The sequence below is a fragment of the Sciurus carolinensis genome, chromosome 8 (genome assembly GCF_902686445.1).
Source record: "Sciurus carolinensis chromosome 8, mSciCar1.2, whole genome shotgun sequence".
Lineage (NCBI taxonomy): Eukaryota > Metazoa > Chordata > Mammalia > Rodentia > Sciuridae > Sciurus > Sciurus carolinensis.
The window spans coordinates 140,626,528-140,640,980 of record NC_062220.1 but is presented as its reverse complement, the minus strand read 5'-3'; the positions used below and the strand labels follow the sequence as shown (position 1 = coordinate 140,640,980).

General features: G+C 53.6%; 1 protein-coding gene across 1 annotated transcript in view; it reads right to left on the bottom strand.

Annotated features, from left to right (window-relative positions):
* Tmem132c (transmembrane protein 132C) overlaps positions 1–14,453 on the bottom strand; it is a 263,247-nt gene that overhangs the window by 156,207 nt on the left and 92,587 nt on the right.

Sequence of the window (14,453 nt, the reverse complement as noted above, 5' to 3'; positions counted from 1 at the left end):
ACTGAGTCAGGTGCCACCTACGTGCCTCTGAGCTGCTTTCCCAGGACACAGATCTTAAAGGAGCCCTTCCTAGCCCACAGGTGCCCGGCAGGTGCCCGGCAGGTGCCCACTGATGTCTACTTCATTCTGATGCCAAAGCCAGCTTTCCCTTTCAGGTGCTTCTGTGCCCGCTTATCTGCGCAGACATGTGGGGACTGAGTGAGGACAGGCCTTCTCATCCTGGGGTCTCCCCGCCATCCCCGCTCCACCGCCCGTTCCTGCCGTGCCAGGCACAGGAGACCCCTGAGACCCTTTTTGCTACTGGTGTGTTATCAGAGACAGAGAGGAGAGATCCGTTTCCTTCCTCTCGGATGCTCCGACTTTTCAGGGTTTATCTCAGAGCTCACGCGACCTTTCTGGGTTCCTCAGTTCTTAACTCCTTTGAGGTCTGATCCTAAATTCTTTCTCATTTCACTCTTTGGGAAAACTCAGATTTCTTAGACTAAGAACAAACCTGATAACAATTTTCTATTTGTTTGCCTTTAATTTAAAAAATTAAAGATATTTAACAGGTCAATAGGAAACTAAGATCTTAAAAAGTCTATTTCAGTAAACTATGAACCATAAATAGCACGCTCCAAACCAGAAGTGGCTGGGGAGTACTGCCCAAGGGGACACTAGGGAGGGGCTTTCTTAGGGCAGCTTGTGGGCTGCTGTTACACCCCGGCCTGATTTGGTGTGTTCCCTGGGAAAGTCCCGTTGCAGAATCCTAAGTTTGTTGACTACTTTGAGCTGGTTGGGTTTGGGTTCCTTTTTTTTAACTTATTTTTTTTATTAAAATCTTTTCTTGTTTAACATATGCATTCACAGAAAGGGGCTCCAGGGCAGCTCTGCTTGTGTTTGCAAACCAAGCAAGAGCCAGGCCACATACCAGACCCAACTGCTCTGCTGCCCACGGGCCCTGCAGGACCATCTCCATTTCACTTCACCTCAAGAAGAGTTCCCGGGGCTGGGGAGACGGCTCAGCTGGTAGAAAGCTCGCCTCGCAAGCTCAGGCCCTGGGTTCAATCCCCAGTACCAAAAAAAAAAAAAAAAAAGGAGTTTCAGGCCCTTGGTCACCATTTGTGCCAATACCCACTCCTAATCAGTAAAACCTGCTGGCCGTCTGGCTGGAATCCTGGGGAAAATCGCAGTGTACCAAGAAGCCTAGTGTGGGGGAATCAGCATTTATTGTATTCAAACATCCCCCACGAAAGGCAGGCTGCATGTCCACAGCACACTGACTGGGAATGGGGTGCCGTGGGTGGGAGGAAACGGTCTTTGGCTCTTTAGAGATTGACAAGTCCATGTGTCTGCTGAGGAAAAGGCCCCCTGTCTCCACACCCTGCAGCCACCAGCTCAGCTGAGCAAGAATGGAGCCCTCCCCCCTTTCAAATTAGAGCACTTTGGTCATACACAGTGTTGGGTTCCTTCGGATAAGGGCAAACCTGCAGGGCACCTGATTCCAGTCCCTACTCTCTCTCCCACCCTTCCCTCCTCTCCTCCCTCCCCCATTCTCCTTCCCCTACAGATCTTCCTTTCACTCGCTCATTTATTTTTTGATGGGTGATTTCTACATACACATAAAGGTGAGACTCCCTTTGGTACATTTGTATGTGCATACAGTGTGATTTTGTTAAATTCATTCCATATTTCCTCCCCTTCCCCACCCCTCCTCCCTCCCTCCACCCCACTGATCCTCCCTAGATCTTTTTGATATCCGATCCCGTGCCTTCCTCCACCTTATTCCCCTTATTTGACCCTAGCTTCAACATAAGAGAGAAAACATCCGCCCCTTGACTTTCTGAGTCTGGGGTTTTTTTACTCAGCAGGATGTTCTCTAGTTGCATCCATTTACTAGCAAATTCCATAATTCCATCCTTTATGGCTGAGTAAAACTCCATTGTATACACCACATTTTCTTTATTCGTTCATCTGTTGATGGACACCTAGGCTGGTTCCATAACTCGGCTCTTGTGAACTGTGCCCTTATAAACACCGATATGGCTATATCACTACAGTAGGTTGATTTTAATTCTTTTGGGAAAATACCAAAGAGTGTAGCTTTAGGTAGCTGGGTATATGGTGATTCCATCCCTAGCTTTTTGAGGCATCTCCAAACTGCTTTCCAGAGTGGTTGTGCTAATTTGCAGTCCCACCAACAACATATGAGTGTACTTTTACCCCCACATCCTCCTTGTTTGCTACTATCTGTGTTCTTGATAATTGCCATTCTGACTGGAGTAGGTGAAATCGTAGTGTAGCTTTGATTGGCATGGTCCTGATTACTGGAGATGCTGGACACTTTTTCATATCTCTCTTGGCCTCTGTCTGTTTTAATGACGCTTCCATGTTTGATTCTTCTCACTCCACTAGGAATTCACAACGGCATGATGGGCTCTGCTGGCTGGATTCAGTCCTGGACTCGTCCATCTGAGAAACACTGACACTGGTCCGTCAAGTGTGAGGGCCGGGGATGTGGCAGATCACCTGGTCCAGGAGGGATTCATTAACAGCTAATGAAATGAAGTCAGCGGACATGTGACCCCCTCTCTGCCAAAGATATGTCAAGAAAGGGGCTCCATCTTTGCATGTTCCTTTCTGATTTATCACAGACCTTTTCTTGTTGTTCTTTTCCTTTTAAAGTAGGGACATTAAGACATGCTTATTATAAAGTTTAGACAAACCAGATGTGGTCCTTGTTCTTTGGTAAACATGAAATTGGCCTTGATTTCCATGACACATGGCCATTATCTGCAGCCAACATCTGGGAAGAACATTTCAAAGAAACAGAGCCTCTTGCACACTGAGCAGAGCTGTCTTGTACGTCCCCGACGGCTCTGGTCACATGCATGAGGCGCATCTGTGACTCACCGAGACTCTTGTGTGAGACTGAGAAGAAAGAGGTCACGACCCATGGCCGTAGGAACCTACCTGGTTATCAGTCCTTTGTTCCCTTCAGAGATTTTCTGTCTCAGAATTGTTAATTGGCATTTGGGGTTGGAATATTCTTTGTTGGGGTGGCAAGGAGGCTGTCTTGTGCATCGTAGGCCACCGTCCCTCATCTGTGGCCTCTACCCACTGGAAGCCAGTAGCAACTTCTTTCCAAGTTAGACAACCAAAGTTGCTGCAGGCGTTGTTAAAGATCCCTGCGGAAGTGCGGGAAAACTCCTCCTCCCTGGTTGAGATCCTCCACTGACCTCCACAAAAGCAGTGTCTTCCCTCCTCCCAGAGACAGTCCCTGCTGCACAGCGACTGGAGGTCAGCAGCTAGCAGGCTCCCAGGCCCCCTCAAGTTCTCAGTCAGAAGCAAGGACAGTGCAGCCACTATGACTTTGAGGAAAATGTGCATAATAATAAAAAGTGGAAATAAAAAAGTTGATATTTATGAATGCTTAAAGTGTGGCAAACACGAGTTAAATTCCACTTAAATCCCTGTAAGTAGGAGCTGTTCTCTGCATACAGAAAGCGAGCACAGAGCAGCTCAGGAACCAGTTGTGGTTCCAGTTGGGAACCTGTGGTGCTGGCTTTGAACTTGACCATCTGCATCTGCTGTACTGCAGCTGAGTGGAAGGATGTCACTGCTCTTCGCTGCCTGGTGCACACATCCTCCTCCCGCTGGCGGCGGCACTTCACGTCCAGCTCCAAGAGGAGCCTGGTGAATGAGCGTGCTTACATTTGCTGGTAACAATAAATGGATTAGATGTGGGTAGGTGGCCCCAACCAAGCCAAGGCAACTCAATTACAGGACATTTATTGGACTTATTACAGAAGAGACATCTACTTAATCTCAGCACGCCCACGGGCATCACCAGGCAGAGCTGGCGAGAGAATGGTAATATGTACAAAAAGGAGGTGAACGATGGGGACATCAGAGCCCGGGGCGTCGGTCAAGCCTGAGACGCTGGCACCTGAATCCCCTGGCCTGTCAGTCTCGGGGAAACCTCTTTTTCAGTTTAAGAGGACTTTTTTTGTGTGTGAGTTTGTTTGCAGTCTGGGTGGCAAGAGCTCTCCTCCCAGCCCCACCTTTTTGGTTGAGGTTGGTTTAAGTTGGAACCAATGCTTGGAGCCCGCCTTGGCATCCGTACAGCAGCTGCTGGAGGCTGGCAGGTGCATCGGAGAGAGTGACTCGGGCAGCATGGTACCAATCGCCTGGGAGCTCGGAAGAGCTGTGCAGCCCCGGGTCCCGGAGGAGCCGGCTGTGCCTCTCAGGACCCACGGGTCTCATCCTGGCTGCCGCGGGCAGGAGCAGAGGGAAGGCGCGCACGTTCCTTTATCTTAGAGTGAATTCTGTTTTTAAAGGTTTCTCTGAAAAATGCCTCAGAAAAGCAAGTGACTCGCGGTGCCAGGTGTGGCTGTTGCAGGGCAAGGTGAGACAGGGTCCCCATCTCCCTGCACTCTGTCCTGAGGAGCATTTCCCATGAAGCAGCGGTCACCCCAGGTGCCAGCATCCTGGGCCGTCCTAGCTGAGGGTCTCCAGGGAACAAGGCAGAGGAGGACGGTCCTGGTGAGGGACACTAAGAGGGCAGGGTCAGGCTTGAGAACACAGCCCCTTCCTGGAGAGAAGAGGGGCCAGCAAAAGGAATCCAGCCCTGGGGCAGTGACGGGCCAGGCAGGGCGTGGCCCCTGCCGCGGAGATCCACAGCCGTCCCGTTCTCCCTGACACCACGTCCTCCTGCCTCCATGAGGTCTCCACGTCCAGGCCCTTCCAAAACAAGTTCATGGTGCCTCTAGAAGCAGACTGGAGCCTGGCGGACCCTGGGGGAAACTGAGAACTAGCATGTAGAAGAAACACCAGGGTCGGCGTCACTAGGAAGCTGACCCAGCAGGGAGTCGCAAGGGCTGAGCTTCAACTAAGGGGGTGCCCGTGCCTGCTCTCGACACAGGAATGCTTTCTGTCTTTCAGCAAGAGTCCGGCTCGGCTAATAACTGGGGGTTTCAAGACCCGGAGAGTCCGGCTACCCCATATCTAGGAGCCCTGGAGGAGCAACACCGTGTCACACACAGGAAGTGCCATCCACGCGGAGCTGCACCGGGGGCCTGGCACGCGGCACTCCTTCTGCAGTCATTACTCTCCTGGGACACTCCCCTCTGCGAACACGTCCTGACAGAGAGACTGGGTGCAGGTCCACTTAGACAATGTAAAACTGGGAGCCCGGGGGAGGCTGCAGCCTGGGGCCCTGGAGATGGAAGCGACTCTCAGCGGTCACGGAACGTGGAACAAAGGGTTGGGAGGGCTGCCTCCTCTCCTCACAGAGCCTGAGTCAATTTCACGTTCAAGGTTTCGCACGGCAGCGAGGCAGCTGCCTGGCAACCCACACATGGTGTGGGGAGCCGGGGAGGGGACGGGCCTGAGCAGGGAACCTTATTTCTTCACTTCTTCCCCAGCAGAAGGAAAATTGTTTCTTTCCTCTGTTCCAGAAGAACACATTTAAAATGACCGGCTAGGGAGCAGGCAGGGGTGCTTCCCAGGTGGCCTGCAGCAGGGGAAGCGGGTTTGAGGCCTGGCATGGGAAAATGAGTCTCCAGAAATTTCTCAATTTGCTCCAAATTTGTCGTCAATGCAAACTGGATTGGGTTTTAGGGTCTCCTCCTCCTAATGATGAGTCTGGGAAGAGGCCAGACCATCTTGGGCCCCACAGGCTGTTGCCAGGTTGGAAATGAAGGAGTGGCAATCACTGTATGCACATACAAATTTCTCTGGAAAATGGCTTTGCAGGGTCTTCACATCCTCAGACATTAGAGAGACCTGAGCAAAACGGATGGGTTGAAGCTAAATTATAACAGTGCAGATATAGGCCCCGCTTGGTACCTAGAGGGGTGGACCTGAGAGCGCCCGTCCAGGCTCAGGCTGGGCGGAGGCTCGGGCGCCCCTGTGGCCTGCTGCGGGCACACAACTTTCAGAAGAGCCCCAAGAAGCCGTGAAGGCTGCAAAGGCATGAGGGGTGCATCTTCTCTGCAGTGTTGGGCACTGGCCTCCTGCCCGCACCCAGGTGGGACCTCAGAGCATGACCTATTTGCAAACAGGACCTTTGTAATTAGTTGAGGATCTCCAAAGCTGCCCTTCTGGAGTAGAGTGGGCCCTCAACCCCGTGACTGTGTCTTTACATGAGGAAGGCCGGGGGTGTCTGGGGCACAGGCACGTACAGGCACAGAGGTGGATATTCAAAGTGCAACCAGCAGCCAAGGAACGTGGAGGCCCACCAGTGGCTCAGAAGCTGGAAGCAGCAAGGACTCTTCCCCGGAGGCTTTGCGGGGAGTAGGGCCTGGACAGCACCTTGGTTTTCAACTTTAGATTTCCAGAACCCTGAGGAAAGGAAGTTCTGTGGCTTCAAGCCACCAAGTTGGGAGTTGTTTGTTGTAGCAGCGGCAGGAACCGAGACATACTTCCGCTGCGGCAGGAGAATGTCTGGCAGCCGACAGACAGGCGGGCCCGCCCGGGGCAGTGGGGAAGGATTCTGACGTCCACACTCACAAGGAAAGGACGCACCGGCAGCCCGCACTTCCAGTTCTCTTTAAAACCACCGAGTCTGGGTGCCGTGGGCCGACAGCCCTGCACATGGACAGTGGCTGGGAGTTGGTAAGAGGCTCCTGTTGGCGTGGCCCCTGCCCTTTAGCTCCCTAGTCTCCATGGTGCCAGGTGCACTGAAGCGTGGGACTTAGCGCCGCGGAGTGCACTAGAGAAGGAGCGCCACCGCACCACCAGCTGGTTGGGGGCATCCTCAGCACCCTGGAAAGAAGCTCCTAGGCCATCAGCAGCCACTCCCCACTTCCCGGCCCACCCCGGGTCCTGGCGACCACCTCCTGTGTCTATGGATCTGCCATTCCAGGGGCCTCACGAGTGGATGGGGCCACATGAGGCCTTCTTGGAGTGGCTTCTGTCACCCCATGTCACCTTCCCCAGGTCCTCCACGCTGCAGTGGGTGTCAGCGCTTCATTCCTTTTGCACCTGAATCGCCTTCCCCTTGACGCAGCAGCCCTCTGTAGCTGCCGATGGATCAGGCGATGGCACCTTTGTGTGCGTGGTGTGGTTGTGAAGACCCCCTCTCGCCAGCCAGCGGGACCCTGCGACTGCCCCCTTGCCCTGGGCAGGCGAGGAACTAAGTGTGTCTGCAATGGACCAACCTCACAAAGTCCTCTGGAAGGAGGTGGCAGGCAGTCTGTGAATCCCCCGGGATTCCCTGGTCACAGAGTTAAATTTTAGGAACAAATTCACCTAAAAACCTCGTCCAGCTTGGAAACATCACGCTCGTCTCAGTGTTCCCACATAAAACGTCACCTCTGGCCATCTCTGAACATGTCTCCCCACACCCGTCCTCCTTATTTATTTATTGGAACACGCTGGGAACATATCACGGCTGGAATCTTATTTAGTTATTTATTAGAACTCACTGGGAGCGGGTCTTGGCCGTCAAGCACCGGGACATTGTGCTGACGTGGTGGGAGGACCTTAGATAGTGATCACAGTGGCTGCCGCTTCACCACCAGCCTGGCGAGGGCAGGAGGAAAGGACCAGGAGGCCCCTCTTCCAGGAGTTGGAAAGACGGGTGCACGCGCTGGGCACCCCGCGGCTGCGTGCTGCTCCCCTCTCGGGGCCCCGCCTCCACCAGGCCAGGCTGCCAAGGACCGGTGCTCTGCACGGCCCAGCCTCCGCTGCCCACTCCTCGGGGAAGATGCCTCCTCACTTCACAGCTCTTAGGGTTGAGGTCCCGCAGGCCCCATGACCAGCCCTGCAACAGGATGTCCGTCCAGCAGAGCAGAGAAGCCGGCACACTGCTCTCTGTTCTGCTGTTCCTGAGAAGCTTCAGAAGACCCAGAAGCACGAGCAGAAGGGAGAGAGAGACTTGTGGGACGTTTCCCCTGGTGCAGTGTTGACTGTGCCCAGCTGGCACCTACCTGAGAGGGACAGGACCTGAGAAAACCAGCTGAGGTCTAGAGAAACCCAGAAACACCTGGGCTCCGAGACGGGCTGCCGTGCGTCTCGTCTGCCTCTGGGACACGAACCAGGGGTGGGGACATGGACCCACTTATTCACGGGAGCATCACTGTTTGGTGCCGCCGTGCCCCAGCCATGCTCCATGGTGGGGTGTGGCACTGTCCTGTGGACCCACAACCTTGGAGCCTCCACCGGGAGGAGGGAGGCTGGCATGCCTGGGATGGCGTGGGAGAGACCGTGAAGCCACACCTGAAGGGGGGAAGGAGGTCCTGCTTCTCCCACAGGTGGGCAGGGAAGCCACCCGAGCAGGTCACCCACGAGCAGAGACACAGGCAGGTGAAGTGAGCCCATGCCACCTGGCGGAAGGTCCCTCAGGCAAGAGCCCTGGGGTGGGTGAGCTCTTCCAGACGCAGAGTCGGACCTGGTCCATAAACATGTCTGTGCATCTCTCACGACCCCACGCTGTCCAGGGGCTGGCGAGGTAGGTATGAACAGCACGGTCTGCCTTGAATTCTGGCTCCTAGGGAGGCATTTCCTTTGTGCCCAGATCTGAAGCTGGGGACAGAACACCATGAAGGAGCCACACAGTTGCTGTTCAGAGGAGGAGCCGAGGAAAGATTCCCAACAGCCTTTACCCAGAGCACTGCAGAGGCGCCAGCCACCTCACCCCGCCTTCCACCTGCAGCTCACAGACCAGCCACAGGCCTGAGCTCTGCACACCAAGGCTGTGGACGCGTGACGCCCACCGGGGTGATCGTGTCCCCAGAGAACTTCTGCAACAACTGCAGATGTTCTGACTGTCAGAGTGGAGCAGAGGTGCAGGGGTTTCCAGGGTCCGGAGGGTAGAGAGACCCTTTCGTGCACAGGACAAGCCCAGGACAAAGTTTTCTGGCCCTCAAAGCCAATATTGCCCAGGCTGCCGTGGACAGTCCAGGCCTAGTGCTGGCCGTCCTTCCTCATCAGGTTGAGACGTGGAGGTGTCTGTTCACCATGCGCAAGTTCACGTTCACAGCACGGTGTGATCTCCCACCCAGGGAAGATTCCTTAGGACTCCCTTTGCCTCCCTAATGGGGAGCCGGGGATGGGTTACCAGGGGAACACCAAGCCCCTCCCTCTCTATAAGCGACATGTCCCAACTAGCAAGCTCACTTAGCACAGAGAGCAGGAAGGAGCACGCCTCTGCCTCCCTCGGTGTCCTTTTCCTTTCCTGAGGTTCAAGGCAGAGGTCCAGTGGCCCCCAGTCTCCTCTGCACCACCTGCAAGACCAAGGTCCACTGTGCTGCCCAGGAACTGCCCTTGAGTCAAATGGACACTGCTGCCCTCGAGGGGTGAGGCTGCACACGGTCTGAAACCGGGCTTTGGGGTGCAGCGTACAGAAGGAGTCCCTGCCTGGGCCTTCCAAGGTCTGCGGGGGCACCCCAGCACTCGGCGACGGCAAAGGGAGGCTTCACAACCGGTGACCTTAATTGTCCATGTATCGGGACAGCTGCGGAATGTCAGGCAAAGCCTGCTGGCTGAGGAAGCTCAGTCTTCACTTCAAGGAGACTCAGTCAGTTATGAGAGAAAACATCAGAAAAGGACCTTTTTTGATGCAGATTTGTCTTCGATTTTGGATTCATTCAATAAATGAGGATGCATCTTGCCTAAGCCACAGGTTGAGGGCTGGGGACGGACAAGGGGCTCACCCCACACCACCAACGTGCTCGCGGCATTTGTAAAACACATGCCTTCTCACTTCAGCCAGCGATTGCGATATTGTATTTTCTAAAACAGGCTTCCAATGTAAATCATAGCGAGGGACAGGGGTGCCCTCTTCCACACCTTGACTTAAGAGTCTCGGGCCTCAGAAAGCAAGGGTTGCCTTTTAATTTGATCCGTGAAGTTGCAAACAAAATCCAGGCTGCTGCTTTCCCCTAGGGAGAACGGTGTTTGTCAGACGATTCAGCAGCTGTGACTTTTGCCAAGTTTCGTAGACATTATTGGCCCAATGAAATTTCCAAGAATTCCAGATTACCTAACTTCTAGCTTTGTGGGTGACGCCATTATGCTCAGGATGCTGAAGAGAGTCTCAGTCCCGCAGTTGGGAGACGGCCAGGGTCTCCCCGTGCTTGGCACCCCCGTGAGCTCCCCCATAGAAAGGACCCAGGCTCTAAGTCTGGGAGGAGCCCTCCCGCGTCTCCAGGTGGAGGCAGGTGGATACTCGGGCTTCCAGCCACCTCTACGCTCACCGAGAGGAGCAGAGGCGTTTCCCGGGCCCAGCGGGCCTCCTTCACTGCAAGGCCAGGTCTGTGTGAATCTTCTCAGATGACCTGCTGGCTTTAGAGTTTCCTCTAAAACGATGATTTTAAACATCAAAACACATTTTAATCAAGAGGAAACGTGTTCCCCAGGAAGGCAAGCGTGCCTGCTCCCCAGGCCTCCCGGCACGCGACCCTCTGACCCGGGTCTCCTGCACCACGCTGTCCTGGCTGCCTCCCTCCCAGCTCTCGCTTCCTTGGGTTCTGCACGCTCCCCACCCTCTGCAGTTGCTAGACTGCTCCAAGGAACACCCGCTCCCAAGACCACTGCAGTACACGGTGCATGGCTGGGTGGGGGGGCACATGCCTATGTCCCAGCTGCTTAGGAGTCTGAGCCTGGAGACTGTGAGCTGGGCCAGGCCGGGCAACAGAGTGAGACCACACCTCAGAAAAATAAAGGTGGATCATGACTAACTAACAAAACCTTCCAGCAGTCCGCATCTCACTCAGAAAAGGCAAATCCTCCCAAGGGTCTGTGAGACTGAGTGACCTGGATCCCAACCCTCCCCTGAGCCCACCTGCACCTCCTTCCATTCTATTTCACCCATAAGCAAGCTGCCTTAGGGCCTTTGCACCTGGTGCTCCCCAAGACCATGCTTGGTCCTCATGCCGGCTTTCTAGCAAAACCTGCCTTGGCTGCAGCCTCATCTAGATCACACGCTCAGCAGGCTCCGTCATCTTCCGCAGCTCATGCTTCTCCCCACTTATTACTGCATGCGGACTTACTTCCTTATTTTGATTATGTTCATCTTACTCCACGAGAGCACAAGACCCACATGGGTAGAGAGCTTTGTGGTTCCCTTGACCGGTGGGCACGCGTGCCTGGCGAATGGGACCCATAAATATTAACTGAATAAAGATTCATCCAAGGCAGAGGAACATCACACCCACAGTGAAGATGGGAAGCCTCTTCAGGGAAAGAAAGCGCCTGGGAACACAAATAGTGGAAACGGAGCCACACTGGAAAGCTCCAACCAGACAGGGCGGGGCTGGGAGACGGACCCGCCTTTGCTCCGCCATAAAAGTGAGACACAGTGGCTGCTCTCCAAGTGTGAAGGGCGTGGAGGGCAAGACCCCTCCCCGTAGAGTCAGCTGCAGGAGCATGGGGACACCGATCTGCCTCCTGGTGACCGGCATCCTGCATTGTGCACCCCTGGAGTCCGCAGCTCTCGGCACACTGAGGTCCAGAGCCTATCCAACCAGCTGTGGGGCCTGCCCTCCACAAAGCCAGCTTCCTTCAGGGCTGAGTCCTTCCCCTGGCCAGATGCTAAGCTTGTGGAGGCTTCTGAGACCCCGTCCATCTAAGGCAGCTAGTGCCCCCAAAGACCTGCTGATATCTGCACACGTGTAAGACTCGGAAGGAGCCGCGGCCCTCCAGGCTGTGGGGTGAGGCCCGTCTGGTGTGGGCGCTTCTCAGCCCATGTGCTCACACGGACGGGCACTTGCTCACCCTGCTGATGATGCAGAAACCCCTGACATGCGGGGAACGCAGGTAGGTGTCTGCACAGGAGCAAAGTTCTCTGTACCCCTAACCACAGCGGGAGCAGAGTGGGCACCTCTTTCCTAATGGATGCTTGACGAAAACTGGGCAGTTGTTCCTAGGGACTGTCTTTCCCAACTGAACATCCTCCTCTTTGAAACTATTCCCAGCACCTCAAAAGTTCAATTCTCCTGCAACCCCAGAGACGCTGGAGGCTGAGGTAGGAGGATGGCAAGTTCTAGGCCAGCCTGGGCAACTTAGCTTAGTGGTAAGCACCACAGTACCAAAACCAAAACCAAAACCAAAACGAACAACAAAAAACACTTAAATTCTGATCCAAATACCATCTGCAGTGTGGTTAATAATGTTGTCAATGCCTATTTTCAAGTCTTGAACAAGCTATGGTTCTGCTGTGGTTTTCTCCTTAGAGAGAACTAGGAGAAGGTATATAGGAAGGCACTGCATCATGTTTGCGATTTCTTACAAGCTTATAATTTTTAAAAATGGAAAAATAAATAAAAACGAACCTTCTGGCATGTTGGCAGAATGAGGGAGTTAGGTGGAGAGGAGGCGAGGGACAGGAGGAGAGATGGAGGGAAGCAGACGAGGAAGGGATTCACGCAGAGTGAAATTCCGTTTGACAAACCTCAGACGGACCATTTGTGCTGTTCAATTAAGCCAGACCTTAAAAAGTCTACACCGTCCATAAAGTCCATTTTTTCAGTTGTGAGAGGCCATTTTCAGAATGAGAACAGATACTTTGAGACGGGTCTTCCAACACCACGGAGTTCCCACCTGCCCGAGACTCAAACCCTTTTATCTGCACACGTGTTTGGGGGCCTTTCGTGCTTGGAGTTTCAAATGAACAACTGCTTGGTAGCATTTGGGGACTTGGCTTCAAGTTCAGGGTCAGGACTCATAACATCTTCCCTAACTTGGATGGGTGAGGTTGACCTCTCTCCCAAGGACCCTGGCTGTGGATGGAAAGATCCAGAGGGAGGACCATGGCAGCTGCACTTGAGGACACGGGGTAGGACCCGCAGTGTGACCAGGTCTTGGGTCCCCCACATCGTTACCCTGACACGGGGCAGCACCCACAGTATGACCAGGTCCCGGGTCCCCCACATCGTTACCCTCTGAGCTCTGTACGCTCCCGTCACAGAAAGGCTCTGGGGCACTGGGAGTGGACACAGCCTGGAGGGCAAAGCACGTGTCCTGGGCAGCTAAAATAAGACCCCATGCTCATCCAAACTTCGATGGAGAATCATATTCCACATTTTTATGTGCCAGATGCTGTTACAAGCACCTCAGAAGCAAATACTAGCCCATCGAACTGTCACAAGGCTCTGTCAGGAGGCCCTGGAGCTCGATCCATTTTTAAGATGAGGAAACGGAGGCATGGGGAGGTTGGCAACTCGCCAAGTCACAGGACTGTCAGTGGGAGAAACAGGCCCAGGACTGAGACCCACCAGCTGCAGGCTGCTGTTCTCCACCACCGAGCCCGACTTTGTGGCGACGAATATGAACAACAGCTCCTTCCTTCTGCTGACCCAAGGATGCAGGTGGCCCCACTTGCGGTCACCCTGGTCACCAGAGTGTGCACTCCTGAAGATGGCGTGTGAGGACACCAGCTGTCCCGTGGGGTCACCACTCCTTAGCAGTGCCTTGCTCCCCATGGCCTGTCTCCGGGTTCCAGAGCTGGGTCTGGAGGTACTTCATTTACCCTTGTGCCATCTGAGACCCAAGCAGGGAGACTTACTCTAAGCCAAACTCAGGCTGCCAGGTGGGCATCCCTCCCCACCCTAGGCTGAGCAGGCAAACCCAACATTGGGCAGCCTGCCCAGTCACAAGGTGGCGACATCTTCAGGAAGTCTCCAGTGCACTGGCGGCCAGACCTCTACGCTGTGGCAGGCCCCTCGCTGAACATGGGAGGTTTACAGGCAAGTGACAGGCATCTCCTGTACGGTGAGGCCTTAAATCCCAGAAGAGGCGTTTGATTCCATACTGCCTCTGAAAAGATGTTGCAAGAGACCTTCCATCACATCCAGAAACACTGGCAAATGAGGATCCACAAAACTAACTCAGCAGGAAGTCGCTGGGGCTCAGAGGCAGAGCACGTGCAAGGCCGGGAATCCCACCCTGGCACCACAAACAGAAGGATAGATAGATAGATAGATAGATAGATAGATAGATAAATAGATAGACAGATGATAGATGATAGAGAGAGAGAGATGATAGGTGGATGGATAGATAGATGGATAGATGAATGGATAGAGAGGTGATAGATCAATGGATAGACAAATGGATAGACAGATGAATGGATGGATGGATAGATGAATGGATAAAGGGATGAATGGATGGAAAGATAGATGGATAGAGGGATGACTGAATGGATAGATAGCTAGATCAATAGACAGAGGGATGAATGGATAGATAAAGGAGAAAAATGAAAAGTCACAGGGTGGTGACAAGGCAGATTTCAGAGAGACTTCAGACTCTCATTTGACTCTGAAGGGCCTGTGAGCTTCCTGAAAGCTGTGAACGCTACTTACACCAAAAGCAGAACTTTGACAAGAAACACTCGTGCAGACAAATTACCAAAGGAAAAGGAACTGAAGTCCATCCCCTGCCATCATTCTGTTTGGCAAATCTTTTCCCAAATGACTCATTTGACAAGTGAGTATTTTATTCTAAAAAGGATCAAAACACAGCTGCAGTATAAC